Below are 16,795 nucleotides of genomic sequence, written 5' to 3'. Positions count from 1 at the left end.
TGTTTCTCTTATTTATTTTTATGTGGTGCTGAGGATCAAACCCAGGGCCTTGCACCTGCTAGGTGAGCACTTTTACTGCTGAGCCATAACACCATCCTGTGAGGAAACTACTTTTTAACTCTGGATCAAGTGAAGGGCTGTTCTCTATATAACAGGACTGGAAATCCACAGTGTGTGGTGGTACTGTTCATTGACAAGAAGAATGTTAGTGGAGTAGGAAGGGTAGAAAGCCTTGCCTGGAATCCTAGAAAATACTGTGGGGCAGAACACATGGTCAGGCTCGCTGATCACCCTTGGCCAGTGACCTGAGTTACTCTTTTTCAAATTACTCAAAACCAAAGTACTATATTCTTTAATGGTGGGTATACTAGGGTGTGGTGACAGTATGTTTTGAGAGATTCTATTATTAATAAATTTAGAATGATAAAAATATAATAATTAATGGTGTTTTTTAAAAAATATTCATCATCTGTTATGTTTTGGATAAGGAGTATCACCCCAAAGCTCTAGTGTTAACGCAGGGTGTGAGATGTCTACATTATGAAAGTTATGGCCTAATCAGCAGACTGATCCACTTCATGCATAAATAATTTAAATGGACTAATTGGGTAGTGATTGTAAAAAGGCGGGGTGTGGCTGAAAGAAGTAAGTCACTTAGGGTGTGCCTTTGGGGTTTATAATTTGTCCTGATGCTTCCTCTGTCCTGGCCTCCATGAACTGAGTAGCTTTCTTCTACCACACCATTCCACCAAAATTTTCTGTGTTGTGTCAGGACCAGGGCAATGGAGTGGGTCAACCATGAACTAAACCATGAGCCCAGAATAAACATTTTCTCTTCTAAGTTGTTCATTTTGGGTATTTTGGTCATAGTGACAAAAAGCTAATCAACAATTTCTGAAATAAAATTATGATTTGGAGGAAATATTGAAGGCTTCCCCTCCTTGAAGACTATTTATCTCTCTAAAAGGATAAGTGATGAGTTCTTATTAAATGAGAGTGTACTTAGTTATAAAGATATTCCCATGATTTTTTTCTATTTTATTTACTAAAATCTTTATTCATTTAGCATACATATATGTACATATGCTGATAGGTACATGCATATGTAAACACAAATATCCCAAAAGACATACATTGAAATTGTTCTGGCAACTCATACTGGTCGCAGACTGAAATAATACAAATGCTTATCAACAGGTAAATGTACAATAAATTGTGATATATTCATAAAATTAATTTTGAAAGAACAAAATATTATATATATATGGGAAGGTATAATAAATACTTTGTTGCATAAAAGAAATAAGCTACAAAAGAGTGGGTAATATTTGATTTTATTTAAGTGAAGTTCATGAAAAGAATGGAAAACTAATTTTTAGAGTTAGAAAAAGAATGGTTATCTCACTGAGGGAAAGAAAGAGAGTGAATATTGGAAACAGGCATCAAGGAGCCTCATGGGATGATATAATCATTTTGCATCTTGATATGCACAGTAGCCACATAGGTGCCTACATATAAAAAAACTTCATCAGACTGCATATTTAAAATTAATCTCATTTCTGTATTTTAGTTGCATGTATATGAATGTATGTGTTTGTGTTTATATAATTTTTAAAAAGTATCATGGATTTTTTTTTTGAACAGTGATTGAACTCAGGGGTTCTCTACCACTTACCTACATCCTTAGTCCTTGTTTTTTGTTTTAATTTTAGGAGAGGGTCTAACTAAATTGGCAAGCCTCGCTTTGAACTTGAGATACTCCTGCCTCAGCCTTGAATCACTGGGATTACAGGCATATGCCACCACACCTAGTCTGAGTATTTATTTTGTACAGTGAGATAGGATACCAGGAACTATATTAATCACAGCCTAGAAGGTCATTCTAGAATGGGTTACTGATACAATAAAATAGTCTCAAATACTTCTGAAGTTCAGATAAAAATACACAAATAAATTTTGATATAAGTGTGCCCCCTGATATTCATTGTTTATCTGAAATTCAAGTTTGGCTTGGCATTCTGTATTTTGAATTGCTCTGCATGGAAACTCTGGCTTGAGATGAGCTTGAGGTCAAGTAATACTGTACTCTGTATGAGTATTATATTGATTTCCATTGTCTTTGCCAGACAAATCTCAATGCGTTGATTTCTCATGAGCTGAATTAAAAAAATGTTTTTTCTTGCTAGTGTTAAACAGAAAGAAGGCTTTTCTTTTGTGGGTTTAATTCATTAAATCTAGACTTTTCATCTTGTAGAAGTAGCAAGGGTCATAACTTGGAATAGGGCAACCTCTTTACAATTGAACATTGAAATTTGTGCTATCCATTTCAGCAGGCACTGTGGGTGTGAGTGCCATCTCTAAGTCCTGCAGGAGAATGGGCAGTGCCAACAGATGGCCACTATCTTTTCAAGATTGATCTTGCATTTCTGGCACCAGGGAACTATGTCAGGTTTGCCAAGAATGGTCGGCATGTCATGTGTTAATTTGCTGGCAGGGACTACCCAATGGCTTTAAAACCCAGTTCACAATGGGCTTCTGAATAAGGAAGGCACGAAGCCCCCAGCTCTAGCCTAACTATGCCTTCAACAAAGTCATGAGATAGGACACCTTTAATATTACATGCATGGTAGGTGGTAAACAAAGAGTTATTTTTGGCTCTGTGCCTGTGTCTATAAAGCTTGCATTGAGTGTCTTTTAAGCAGCCACTTCTCCATCAAGCAGAGCAAATTAAAGCAGGCAGTGGATAGCTAATAGGTGTTAGCATGAGCAAAGTCCAGTCATCTTTTTTAGTTTGAGGTGAGGAAGGAGAGAAGGCATGGGCATTACTGGACAGCCACAATCTGGCATCATCTATTTCTCAGTAGGAATAATTTGAGATCAGGTATTGGCAGATGGTGGTCTCCCAGGATACCAGTAGATATTTTTCCTAAGTGAATACTAACAGGTTGTTTAACAATATTCATGTCTCTAGTATTTTGTGAATGAGAATTTGAGAAAAAGTTTGAAGAATTAGTATATCTTCATTTTGTGACTAAATGGAACCCAATGGTTGACCCATGGAGTGTCTATTCTGTCACTATTTCTTAAAATAGCAGATACGAAAAAGTAACAGAGTTTATTATAAAAAAAACCCATGACAAGGTATACAGAGGCCTACTTTACAGAAAAAATATGGTATCTTGATTTTATCCTAAAGAAAATTAACTGTATGCTACACAGAAATGTCAGGCATATAGCACATGGCTGTAATCCTTAACTCATAGACAAAAAGAGGTGGGATTACTATTTAGGAGGGATTGAGTGATTTAACAAATTCAGAATTAAAAATATCACATGGACTTTTTTTCCTAAACATAAAATTCATGTACATTTACAATGGAACATTTGAAATAGATTGGTAAAATTTAGGAGAAAATTGAATGCTACCCATATCAAACCATTCATAAGTAACAGCCTTTTCTGAATTTCCTTCAGATTAAGTTTTTATGTCAATGGATTTATACCGGATGTGTATGATTCTATTATTCTTCAAACAAAAGCAACTCGAAATATTCACAGGGTTCCTAGAATAGAGAATTACATCTAGAATTTAGTGTTACACTGTAACTGAAATGAAAGTCCTTTTTCATTTTTCTGAACTTCAGAAGCAAAGAAGAGCCATCTAACCACCTTAGGGAAATATTATTTCATACACATGAGCAACATTGTTTATGTATGTTTTAGCTTCCAATTCTCTGAGGTGAATAATATCAGTTCTTAGAGACTAAAAATACTAGTCCATCAGTAATTATTTACTGAAATGAATTTATCATCTCTGAGCTTTTATGTATCCTACAAGCCTGATGTTTGCCACTCTCTCAACAATATCAACTATCTACAAAGAAAAAAAAAGGTTGATTTTTTAAAATATTCCTCTTTATCATTCACTACATTCAATTTTATCTAAACACAGATGCTTCTCTCATCTAAAGAGTTTTTCAGTGCATTCATATCTCCTCCTATCTTTAGCACCCCTTTAGTACAGGCCTTCCCACCTGGAATCATTCCTCATTAAACAACTACTTTCTCTGCCTGGAAGATCTACTTCCTCCAGCCTCACCATGCACCAAGGAACACACAAATGTGCACACATCACTATCAGATTTTTCTTTTAAGATACAAATCTCAGTGTATAAATTCCTGTTTCAGTCAACTTTTGTGCTTCTCTGACCAAAAGACATGACAAGAACAATTTTAATTTTTTTTTTTAAATAGAGAGAGAGAGAGAGAATTTTTTTTTAATATTTATTTCGTTTTTAGTTCTTGGCAGACACAACATCTTTGTTTGTATGTGGTGCTGAGGATTGAACCTGGGATGCATGCATGCCAGGCGAGCCCGCTACCGTTTGAGCCACATCCCCAGCCCCATGACAAAAACAATTTTAGGGGAAGAGAGTTTATTTGGGGCTCAGTGTTTCAGAGGTCTCAGTCCACAGATGGCCAGCTCTATGGCTCTGTGCCTGAGGTGAGGTAGAACATCATGGTGGGAAGGCATCCTAGAGGAAAGCAGCTCAGAACAGGAGAAACCAGAGAACAGAGAGAGATTCCATTCAACAAGGACAAAATACAAATCCCCAAAGCACATCCCTTGCAATGCACCTCCTCCAGCCACACCTTACCTGTCTATAGCTACCTCCAGTTAATCTATTCAAGTGAAGTGGATCAACACACTGATTAGGTTAAGGCTCTTGTAACCCCAACCATTTAACCTTTGAATGTTCTTTCATTGTCTCATATTTGAGCTTTGGGGGGACATCTCATATCTAAACTGTATCATTCCCCTCCAAAAACTAGCCTGTGGTTCTCTATGCGACAAATAACATTCTGGACATTTCCAGACTTCTGGAGGAGACATACAAGATCCTTGAGAATTTGGTCCACTCATTTGTTGCCAATTTTTCTTTCACTTACAGCTCCTTCGTGCTTCATGTCCTAGTTTTCCCTCTGGTGTTACTTCCACCTGGGATGTTCCTACACTCTGAGCCCACTCATTCCACTTGTGTTTCTAAACCCAAAACTCAGGATGTGTAAAACTTCCTTAATTTTATAAGTTCTGATTAATTATCTTCTTCAGCCATGATTATCATCCAGATTTTGATATCTAGAAGTGACTGAAAATAACAAAATATTGACAAAATACAAGAATAGTGAAAGAAAGGGAATGTTTAGAGACTAGGTATGTAAGAGTATAATAGTACTACTGTATTGAATTTGTTAAATTTAGTTTACTAAAATTATTTTTAATAAACTATCATTTCTGTTTGTTGAATATGGTGGGTACATGGACTAATGTCACAAAAAGCAATGAAATGTGCTGAATGAAATATTTTGAAAAATATCATCTAGATGCATATAAGTAATACAAATATATAAATGGAAAAAAAGAAATTAAATTTCTACCTCAGACCATACATATAAATCAATCTAAGTAGAACATAGATATAAATGTGAAAAGCACATTTAAAACATTCACAATACATGTTGAAGGATATTTTTGTGATCAGGGTTGGAAAAGCCTTTTTAAACAAATTCAAAAACAAGGAGCAAAAGGAGAATTATGATAAATTTGAGTACATTAAAATTATGACTTTCTATCTCTCAAATGATACTTCTAAAAGGGAAAATGTCAACAAACACCTAGGAGGACTTTTGACTAGTTAGAAAACTCAAAATTTAGTATCTAAAACATATAAAGAAGCAAATATAGTAATAATAAAAATATGATTAATTCAAAATCACAAGTGACAAAAAAGAATTAATGATTAGAATTTAAAGAAGAGACACATACGAATGTCTAATAAATACCATACACAAACACACACATGCTTAGAGACTTCAAATTAAATAGACTGGTTAGCATACAAAAGTCTAATAATACCACATGTTAGGTGTGACATGGAAGAATGAGAATTATTTTTTGCTGAAGGGTGATTAGGACAAAGTTAACTAGGTCAACCATGTTGAAGAGAATTTAACAGAACATTTCTTGGATGAGGTTCACGTAATCATCAGAAATTTAAATCCCTATCATATGTCCAAAAGAAACTCTTACACATGTACATAAAGAGACATGTACCAAGAGGTTCATAAAAATCATTTTTGTAAGTATCACTATATGTACTATTCAGTATTAAAAGTTAATGAACTGGAGTTATTTGTTTTATTATCTCCATTATATGAATGAAAAAATACAGAAATAGCTAATGACATCATTTATTTGAAATTTAAAGTGGGCCAAACAAATACCACATATCATTTGGAAAAAGATAAATATAATATGAAGACATGCTTAGAAATTGATCAAAAATAAATTTTCAGCAAGTAATGTGGTTTCATGTGAGGAGTTTGGTTAGAATTTAATTGAGTTCAATGCAATTTTTGCAAGGCTTTTTGTTAAACCCGTTTTTAGGAGAATAAGTGTGTGTTATATTATTCTTATATATATTTTTGCATGTCAGAAATGCTGTACTAAAATTCAAACCGTGTTGTTTTGTTGAAGTGCCATCAGTGAAGCTCTGGTTCATTGAATACTAACTATGAAATACAGTTTGGGAGAAATTTCACTACATTTTTGTTTACTTTTCTAATGTCGATCCTGTTTCATGAATTAATTCAAATATGCTCAAAATATTTTCTTTTTTATTCAGTTTTCTAAAGGACACTTGCTGATGTGCTTTTTGCAAAGCAATTTCCTGAAAGAATCAATTTAATTTATTTCCATTTATGTGTCTTCAGTGATGACTTAGCCTTATATGAAGGACTGGGGAATTCCAAGGAGAATGTCAGTCATAGACTGATTAGCATGAACTTCTTGGAGTGATGCATAATCTTTGACAACCATGGTAAGAACATATTCTTCCAAGAGTATTCAAAGGACAGGCACCTATAGCTGTCATCTGCCAAGTCTAATTTATTAACTGACTTGTAACCTGCTTTCATAGGCATTGGTTATAGTCCTTAACCTTGACCTTCTCTTTTACAGCTTGATATTGTTATTTCAATAAAATGCCCTTTCCCACTCCTCACTACAAGTAAAGAAATCAATAAAAAATATTTTTAGTGTCAAGCAAAAAACTTAAGAAGTGCTGAGAGCACTGCAACATCAGAGAACCTGGGTCACAAGGGGCCCATTTGTGTAAATAGCTTCAGTACCATTGCTTATGGTCATTAATTACTTCCCAATATTTGAAAGATCACATTATGTGTTAACAAAATAAAGGGAATATTTATAGTACTGAGGTATTCCTGAATTGTCTTGGAAATCTGATTTTAATATGGTAGATTAAAATATCCGTTTCATTGAACATTGATTAAAATAAAAAATGTTTTCAGTCATTCTTGCTCTATTTCAGTGATTAGTAAATGGTCTTCATAAAGGGGCAGAGAACAAATATTTTTATATGTCAAGTTTTAAGAAAGATAATATAATATTGGCACTTAAATAATTTTAATACCGTGATCATTGCACACATACTGCCATTCTTGGCTTGTGGGCCACTAGAAAAAGTGGGAGGACAACTTGGGCTTATTCATAAGATAAATTGTAATGGAGTGCTACTCAAGTTTGTTTTCTGGTTTTCATTAAGAATACCTGCCTGGGGGCCTGGGCTGTGGTTCAGTGGTAGAGCTTTCTCCTAGCATGCATGAGGCATTGGGTTTGATCCTCAGCACTACAGTAAAATAAAATAAAGGTATTGTGTCCATCTACAACTAAAAAATATATATTTAAGAAAAAAAAAAAAAACAACGAATAGCTGCCTAGACTCCTGTAGGTTTCAGAAGGCCCTCCTGTGCAGTTACATGCAACTGGGTCCTGTTTTGGCTTATCCCCAATATCCTCCTGATGTCTTCAGGTCTCCCTAATACAGCCTCAATGATTCTACCTTCCCACAAAGCCTTTATCTCAGCTTCCTTACACTCTTCTTGTTTCTTTCATATCTTCAGTCTAAATGCACGAAAGCATTGTAGAAGTTACTCATATTTTGGAATCACTGAAATGAAAACATATAGATAAATTTCACACAAAAATGTTAAAATGGCAAAGTGGCGAATTCAAATGGAAATTAGTGATGTTCAGCTGGGTAAGACAGAATGGCTGATTCTGGAGAATGCTTTTAGCCTTATCAACTTTTGCCACAGCCCACAAATGTCCAGTGAGACACTAAGATGTCCTCAGACTGGTCTCATTTATAGAAAACATTAATAAATAAAAACTTCTGTGTTTACTGCTTTCACATTAGAAATTAAAACAATTTTTATGAGAATAAATTTCCTTTGATATACTCAACAAATCTTTGAGGATTTCTGAGTAATTTTTGGAAAAGGATACCATAGTCTACTGTATTAGCTAGAGATGCCATTTCTCTACTCCTACAAAAGAAGCCTTTTAGTCACTTTTTTTTTCCCTTAGTCTACTGGAATAGCACTAGAGAAATCCTGACTATTAAAATATGCAAATAAATTGAATATTTCTCCATTTTTGTGCTAGGAGTTTTAAAAAGTCTGGAAAAGCCCCGATAAAAATTGCAGTTAACATTTTACGATCAATTTCACAAGAGGAAAGAAGAAGAAGATGAGAAGATAAGAGCAATGATCAGAAGGTCTAGAGTCAGTGTGAGGCCATTTCTGAGAAAAAGCTTTTGGGAAAGGCTCCAATGACCTGCTTGCTTGATAGATTTAATTACATTCAAGATCTTAATTACAACACCAATTTAAGAACTATATGGGATATAACAAATTAGAGTAAATAAATTTAAAATAAAAAAAAATATATGGGGAGGATATAAAAATGCATGAGCTAGCAGATGATTCTAAAGTATGAAATTCTATGACTCATGTATAGGGGGAAATATTTCATTAACAAAAAAAAAAAGGAAATTTGAATTCAAAACCCAAATGATTCACTATTTTCTGTCCAGAGTAGTGACAAAAGGTGACCCAATTAATAACATCTTGGCCTGGCAAATGTGTGTAGAACTAAACAGTCATCAATTTACAGATTTATAAAGTACTAAAATATTTGAGATATTTAATTTGTTACTCTTCATTTTTAAAAATATTTATCCTTTTCATTTAATATTCCTTTCGGAACATGTGGGAAAAAGAAATGCCAACTGGGTAAAATATTAAGAAAAATGAATTGGCTCAAGAGATTAAAAGTATTTCACTTTTTTCCCCTTTCTCTTCTATGTTGATGTGGTTTCCAAAACAGTTTGACATTTCAGGAACTTAATTCTAGAACCTTCATAATATATAGAAAAGTTTCAGCATCTGATCCAAAACATCTCAATAAATGTGTCATTAGAGTTCAAAATTCTTATGTGTTCCTATATCATTGTTTGATAATTTTCTGAGATTAGGAAAATAATACCTGATCATAATGTTATGAATATATAAAACATGAGTAGAATGAACTGGATTCTACATCTAATGGTTCCTCAGAAAGAAACTAAGGCATGGTTATCAAAAGGTTAAAAAAGAAAATATTTCTAAAAAAGAAATACCTATCAGCTTTTCTTTTATATATCAAATCATACTTTCTAACCCTATCAATGGTGTTTAACTTCCAGTACTTGAAAATATATGAGCAAGGATGTTTATTATGATTTTATTTCAATTTTTTTAAAAGTCACAATACTGAGAAATGTATAGTTAACAATACTTTGGTACATAACTACCAGGGAACATTATATAGCTTTCAAAATTCAAAAATATTTCTAAAATATACTGTTAAGTAAGAACAAGTAAAGTAAGAGTCATGTGAGAAGTTTGATTTTTTTCTCCCCAAAATAAAAATATAGAAAGCATTTATTTATGAATATTGTACGTTTTCATGAATATAGGAAAACTCTTGTTTGATGAATATCATGGAAAGGAAATGAGAAAAATTATACTATAGACCCACCATTTGATTTATTTAAGATTTACTGGACAAATGATAGAAAACCTAAGTAGCTAAATTCCAAGAGGAAACTTATGAATTTGAAACTTGGAGTGTTTTGGTGATATTTGATCCACATATAAATATCCACAGGCCACAATTTTTATCTCTTCTTCTCTGTGACATGCCCTCATTTATACAGACTCTATTTTAAGAGATACAGCAACTCCAGGATTTACATTACAGAGGTCTAATTTATTATAAATAAAAGTGGATGGAAACTATTACTTTTAGCTTAGATATCCTTGTACATTGAAAATTACTATATAAGCAAATATTATTTTAAATAATGATAATTTAAATATAAAACTAAATGCATAAAAATAAACCAAAGGGCAAAGAAAAAATGAATACTTAATCCCAATTTTCTTTCTAAACAAAAGTGAGATAGACTTAATATATTAAGTCCAAATAGAGTTAAGTCGAGAAAATTAGAATAATCAGCTTTAGGAAGTTCTGTGATTCAGTAGCAAGACTTCATCTATAGGGCCCTTAAGTTCAGTGGAAGAAAAATATAGCACATAAGACCAAAGGACATTTTGCAATGGTCCTAAGTTAGCCAAATTTCTCTGTAAATTAGGTGCCTCCTCTGTGTGGCTACTTTGTCCTTCCTGAGGTTGCACATTTGAATCCCCTGTGTGATGATTCCTGGCTGAAATCATGTAAAAGGAAGTGTAGTTGCAATTAGAATTGAAAAAATGTTGTTTCAAAGTAAGAAAAACTGATATACTGGGTTTATAGGGAGTAGGAATCATGTGGCCAGCTTATTACTCAAGTGTATAGCAATCAGGAATTGAGAGGAAAGTTTCATCCAAAATGGATTTGACTCTTGCCTTTCTGTGTATTCATCAGAGAGGTTTAATACTTATTGGTTTTTTTACCCATCAAGGGGCTGTTCCACTTAACAATTTATTGTGTCTTGGCTTTAAATCCACCCTTCTTTGCCCCTCTTTTTGACTCTGGAGCTGGGTCCTCTCAATGTTTCTTTTCTAGTTGGAACAATGTTAGGCCCTTCCCGGAGAAGGCACTGAAGGGGCACCAGAAGACCTAAGCAGAAGGAAGGGTTCTGTTCCACTTTTGGTGAAATTCTTGCTCCTATATCACAGCTGCCTGAGCAATGGAGGAGGCCCAGTTATACTCACCCTCCTAGGAGTTTGCCAGCACTGTGGGAAGCAGTGTGCTCTACTAGTTTCTGCTCCCTGGAAAAACAGTGGCCAACTTTCTGATTACTCACCCTGGCCTGTAACACCACCATGATTCTAGGGACCCCAGGAAGCTCTCTGTTATTCAGGGATCTGGCTGCAGCCAGAACCTCCTCTACAAGATCTAAGTTTTAGCCCTGGGGAGCCCATTCCAGATTTGCTCTTTTAAGACTCTTAAAACTACTTAGTAGTTTTTTCCTGCCTTTGCTGATCTTGTATTCTTAAACATTTTCTCTTGCCTTTTATAGGAATTAACCATGATTTTCTAATTAATAATTCTTTATATTAAATTTTTCATTTAAATTACAAATACACTTTCTGTCTTCTGGTAGCACTGGTGAATAGAGATAGATAATGAAAACACCTCCCTTTTAGAGGTTGTTGACCCTTAAAAAAAGAATGAAAAGTTTCCTTTAGATATTAGATTGTTTCTCCTATTTATATTTTCTTCCTTTCTCAATTAGCTAGGCTTAAAGTATGTGGTAAGATGATGTTTGAAATATGCAGCTATCTAATCATTGACACTGCTAATCTGACATAGGTGAATAAGACCCAAAGCTTGGAGGAGATAGGGATAATCTATCTACATTTTCTTCATTTGCCTTTGATTCAATTATTATCTAATGTATTAATCATCTTTTCATAACCGTGACCAAAATATATGACAAGAACAACTTAGAGGAGGAAAGTTTATTTTGGTTTATGGTTTTCTTCTAGGCCCAAAGTGAGGAAGAACACCTTGGTGGAAGCGAAGTGCCTGAGGAAAACTTCTCACCCTACTGGGGTCAGGAAATAAGAGAAAGGGGAAGAGCCACAGGGAAGTGACCCACCATCTCTAGTCCCACTTGCTTACATTTACCACCCAGTTTGTCCGTTTAAACCAGGATGAACTAATTAGGTTACAGCTTTTACAATCCAATTATTTCACCTCTGAACATTCCTGTATTAACACAGGAGTTTTGGGGGTATATGTTATATCCAAACCATAAATCTTATTATATTCCTAATGAGGAAGCTTTTTGATTTGTTTGTTTTGGTATAGAGAAACTTTCAAAATATCTGACATTCTTACCACGGGAAAATGTTCTTTTAAAAAACAGCCTTTTTTAAATTGGACAGGGCCCACTAGAAAACAGAAAGTTTCTTAGTAAACTAAATGGAAATTTGAATATAAAACATTATCAATTTAAAAAACATGTTAAATTACTGTAAGAGAAAACTTTAAAGAACACAAAACAATTAAATAAAGAAAAGTAAGAGAGGTAGATGATAGTAAGAACTTCAGAAATTTTACTTTGATTTTTTTATGAATAGTTAAATGGAATTATTCATCTATATCCTAATTAATTTCCCAATAGGAATTCATTCATTTAAAACAGAAAATGCTAACTGTGATTTCAGTTATTTATGTAGAATGCTATTTCAGGGTTACATTGTTATTTCCCAAAGAGATAATATTTCATTTCAATTTTCATGTTTTATGCCTATACATATAATTAGAAGAAATTTAATCAGCTACAAATACCACCAAAAAGAAGCCTAGGAACTTTGTTACTAGTAATTGGAATTGCTTTTCAACTGTAAATTGCTCACTTGGTGAAGGTTTCATTCAAAAACCTCTTTTTGATACATTTCCAAACAACACTTGAAGTTCAATTTATTTTACTGATGCTTACAACTTTTTTTTTGAGATGCAAAAATAGGAAATTGATGGAAAAAGATGAAAATTATGCCTACTGAGAGTCATTGAAGCATATCTCAAAACAAAAAGAAAACATGTGAATAATCTTAATTTATTAGGAAAAAATGGGCTTTGCAGTTGGAAAGAGAAAGCATCTATAATTGAGAAAAACAAGATAAAAACCATTTTGTATAAGTCAGTTTTCTGGCAGAAAACATAAAGCAAATATAAAATAATGTACGATTTTTAAGGCATTTATAAAGAGATAATTTACAAAAGCCTGGGAAGGATGCAAGAACTTGGAAAGGGTGATGCCATATTCTGGAGGCTGTTATCAGCAGATTTATCACCCCTTCTAAGCCAAGGAAGGTGGGTGTGGGGAGGAGTCAATCACAGGAACCCCAGTAAGAGATGATGTATATGGGTTTCCGAGAGGAAATCACTGATCATCAGCTTCAGGAAGGAACCAGAACTGGGTTACCCTGCAGAGACAGAACTGGGGGGATAACGTCCATGATCTCTTCTCTCTCTTTCTGATTGCCTGTAGAATTCCCCATTGGCCTAAATTAATAGAAAACCAGCAGAGTTTAAGGGAACCTACTGATGTACTTCAACAAAGTTAACCTCCTGGGACCAAGAGCAGAGCAGGGAACGATGGGAATGGATGTGAAGGAACAAATAGACAATATCTAACTGTTTTATCATAAGAAATAAAACTTTTATCTACCTTATGTAGCATCATAAAAATCAGAAAATCAAATAATATAGAATAAAGGTTAGCTAAAAATAAGCATAGTCTGATTTTTAAAACATTTCTTACCCCTTGAAACTTGAAAGTCTGCTTTAACGTCAAATGATATATAGTATATATAGTATATAAAATAAAATGTATAGAGAAGACAGGATCAAAAACAAATATTTTGAGGATCAAAACCAAATATTTTGAAAATCAAAAAAAGAGTTGATTTCAGTTACCTATTTAGAAAATTAAACCTTGCTATTGACTTACATATATGTCTAACTTAATAGATGTTTTTGAAATGTTTAATTTTTTGTAAGAAAATATTTTATTGTAAAAAGCATGTAGTACAGATGGAAAAATACTCTTTTGATACTGGGAGAAAGCTTTATTTAAAAAAGGCATTTAAGTTACATTAGCCAATTAAGTCCAAAGTTTCCAATTCCATGAATAGATTGGAAATCATAATCTAGAGCTTATATATCCTTTATCTATATCCATGTCTATATCTACCTACCTACATATGGAAATATATGTATTTCAGTGTTTTAATTATTCACATATTACTTTTCTCAAAAGACTGTAACTCTAAAACACAGTATTTAGTTCAGAAGTTACTGTAAGTGGTGTATATGTTGCTCAAATTAAATCTTTATAGGTGTCCAATATCTATAACTTGTCCTTTTTGTTAATGTAATTTAATATTACAGTATTTCCCTACAAGAGAAATGCTTCAACAGATTTTATAGGTGTCAAGCACCCTTCTCAAATTGGGCACACCTCAAATCTAGAATCATGGAGTTTTATTTATTTGGAAATGAATTTGGGCTATCAATATAAATGCCAAAATACACTGCAGCATATCCATAGGAACTTTGTTTTCAATTTGTCTTTTTTGAAGATTATGTAATGTGCACTTTCCATTTCATTCTTCATGTTCAATTAAGGTAAAAAAAAAATTTAGTCGTCTTGAGCAAATGACATTTATGTTCATCATCTTCCTTGTTTAAAAAAATGTACCATTTTTATTTAAATAAATTCTACTGTTGTTAACCGCATACCCTCTGAAAGGATTTATAATTAGTCACGACTGCTCCATTTTGGTATATTTTGTTTTCTGGATTTCTTATCATGATTTGGAATGCAGCTTGTTTACCCTTCAAAATAATAGGCCAGAAGCAGACAGGCGACCATAAGGAATTAAAATAAACCTTTATGCAAAAATATCATAAAGTGTAAAATGGGTTTGCAGATAACTGAGAGTTAATGGCCTTTCTGCTTACTCAATGTAGGCAGGGCAGAGGAAAGTCAGAGGAAAATCTCTTGAGGCCCTGTTGGGTTCCATAAAGCTATTGAAACTTGCAGATTTACACAAGGGATTCTGCAGGTTGAGTGTTTGGAAAGTAGATTTCTCAGCATGTTCTGGCATGATAAGGGTTTTAAGGCAGATGGATATAATGGGAATATAATTAAACCCTTTTCAGATAATGGTATAATAATACTATGTTCTCTAAGGATAGGCAGAACTGGAGCTCAGAGTACAATTCATCCATTTGTACCTATGTGTTCTATTCTATTTGAGGGGTTCATTAGGAATAATTTTCATGCATATCATTCCCAAGTCCTCAGTTGATTGTTTGGATGTCACCAGCACCTTAAATAAAGATCCACAGTGTTGAGAAGAAAAGGACAGAGAGGCGAGGGAATGGAAGAAACTGGAGCAAAATAAATTAAAGAGGAATTCTCAGGCATTATTTTCATACACATATTTTTATTATAAAATTTTGGTAAAATATTTAAAGTGTCTTTAAACTCTCATAAGAAAGTTGAAAAAATGGGGCTTTAAATATTGATGAGTCCAAAAGAACCTAATTTTACTTGGGTTCAACATGATTTTGGTTTAAACTGATTTTCATTCAAGTGCTATTCATTATATTTATTAACACTCTGCCTTGTACTTTTTTTTTCTTGCCAGAGAAAGAGATTTAGCCAATTTCCTTTTCCATATGTTTCAAATTATCCAAGTATTGAATAGCTATCTTTATTTTTAAAAAAATCTGTACTATGAATAAGACTAATTTGGCATATTCTCATCTTTCTTTTGTTGAAAACCCAAGAAACAGAGGAAAACTGTTTAAACTTTGTTTAAAATTAAAGTTTAAGAAATTTGTTCTCATATTAAATAGGGCTCTTACCGAGCTAAAAGCATACAAAATAAAAACAAAAACAAAAAAGAAAGAAAACTTTGATTTCCTTCACTAACTCTGAAGAGACCAAGAATAAAGCAGAGAGACACTTCTTCAGGGGAAAAGAAATATTTCCTTATTTACTTTATAAAATAGTAAAACCATGTGACATCTTTGTTTAAAGTTCAGTTATAGGATATGTTAGCCTAGATGAAAATAAAAATATGAGCACAACTGGGAAATGACTAGGCCATATTTCCTTCCCATAAGTCATTCCTACATGTCCATCAAGACACTCGCTTATTAAAATAGTTCCATATTTGTGTGGTAAACAAAAAAAATGCAAAACAAAAACATAGCTTATTTAAGAATTCCATATTATAGCAAAAAAATAAAAAAGGAACATGATCTAGAAATTATCAGAAGTACTTATTAATTCATGATCATATCATCACTCTACTAGGAGCCTTCAATTCCTTTATTTACGAAAAGAAAAAGTACAAACTACTAGGGACATACCTGATACAACAGAAATATAAACAACCTAAAAGAAAAGAAATCTTGGCTCTGCTTATTCATTTGAACATAGATAAACCACATATCATAGCTGAAACTCACTTTCCTAATTAGAAAAGATTAGACTATTTAATTACAATTCCTTCTAGATCCCAACATTCAGTGATTTTCAGGTAAACAACAAAAAAATTTATTCCTCTATAGAGACATATAGTCTCAGAAAAAGAATGCTCAACATTGCTTGTAGTGACTAATTTATAGACCTAAAATGTAATTTAGTTGTCCTTCCAGTTCACACATCAGAAGAATGCAAACCAAGCACAGTCTACTCTTATAGGGTACACACATGCAATCTCTCTGACATTTTGGTTCTGAGAATTTCTAGTCCCTGAAGTAGAAGTTATTGAATAACCACATATAAATAATCTATTTTGACAAGAGTCAGTATCTAAGATTGGAGCAAATAAAGGATGATAGAGCCCATCTCTCTTA

The sequence above is a fragment of the Urocitellus parryii genome, chromosome 2 (genome assembly GCF_045843805.1).
Source record: "Urocitellus parryii isolate mUroPar1 chromosome 2, mUroPar1.hap1, whole genome shotgun sequence".
In the NCBI taxonomy this organism is placed as follows: domain Eukaryota; kingdom Metazoa; phylum Chordata; class Mammalia; order Rodentia; family Sciuridae; genus Urocitellus; species Urocitellus parryii.
The sequence above is the reverse complement of the archived record's forward strand: the minus strand, read 5'-3'. Positions refer to the sequence as shown.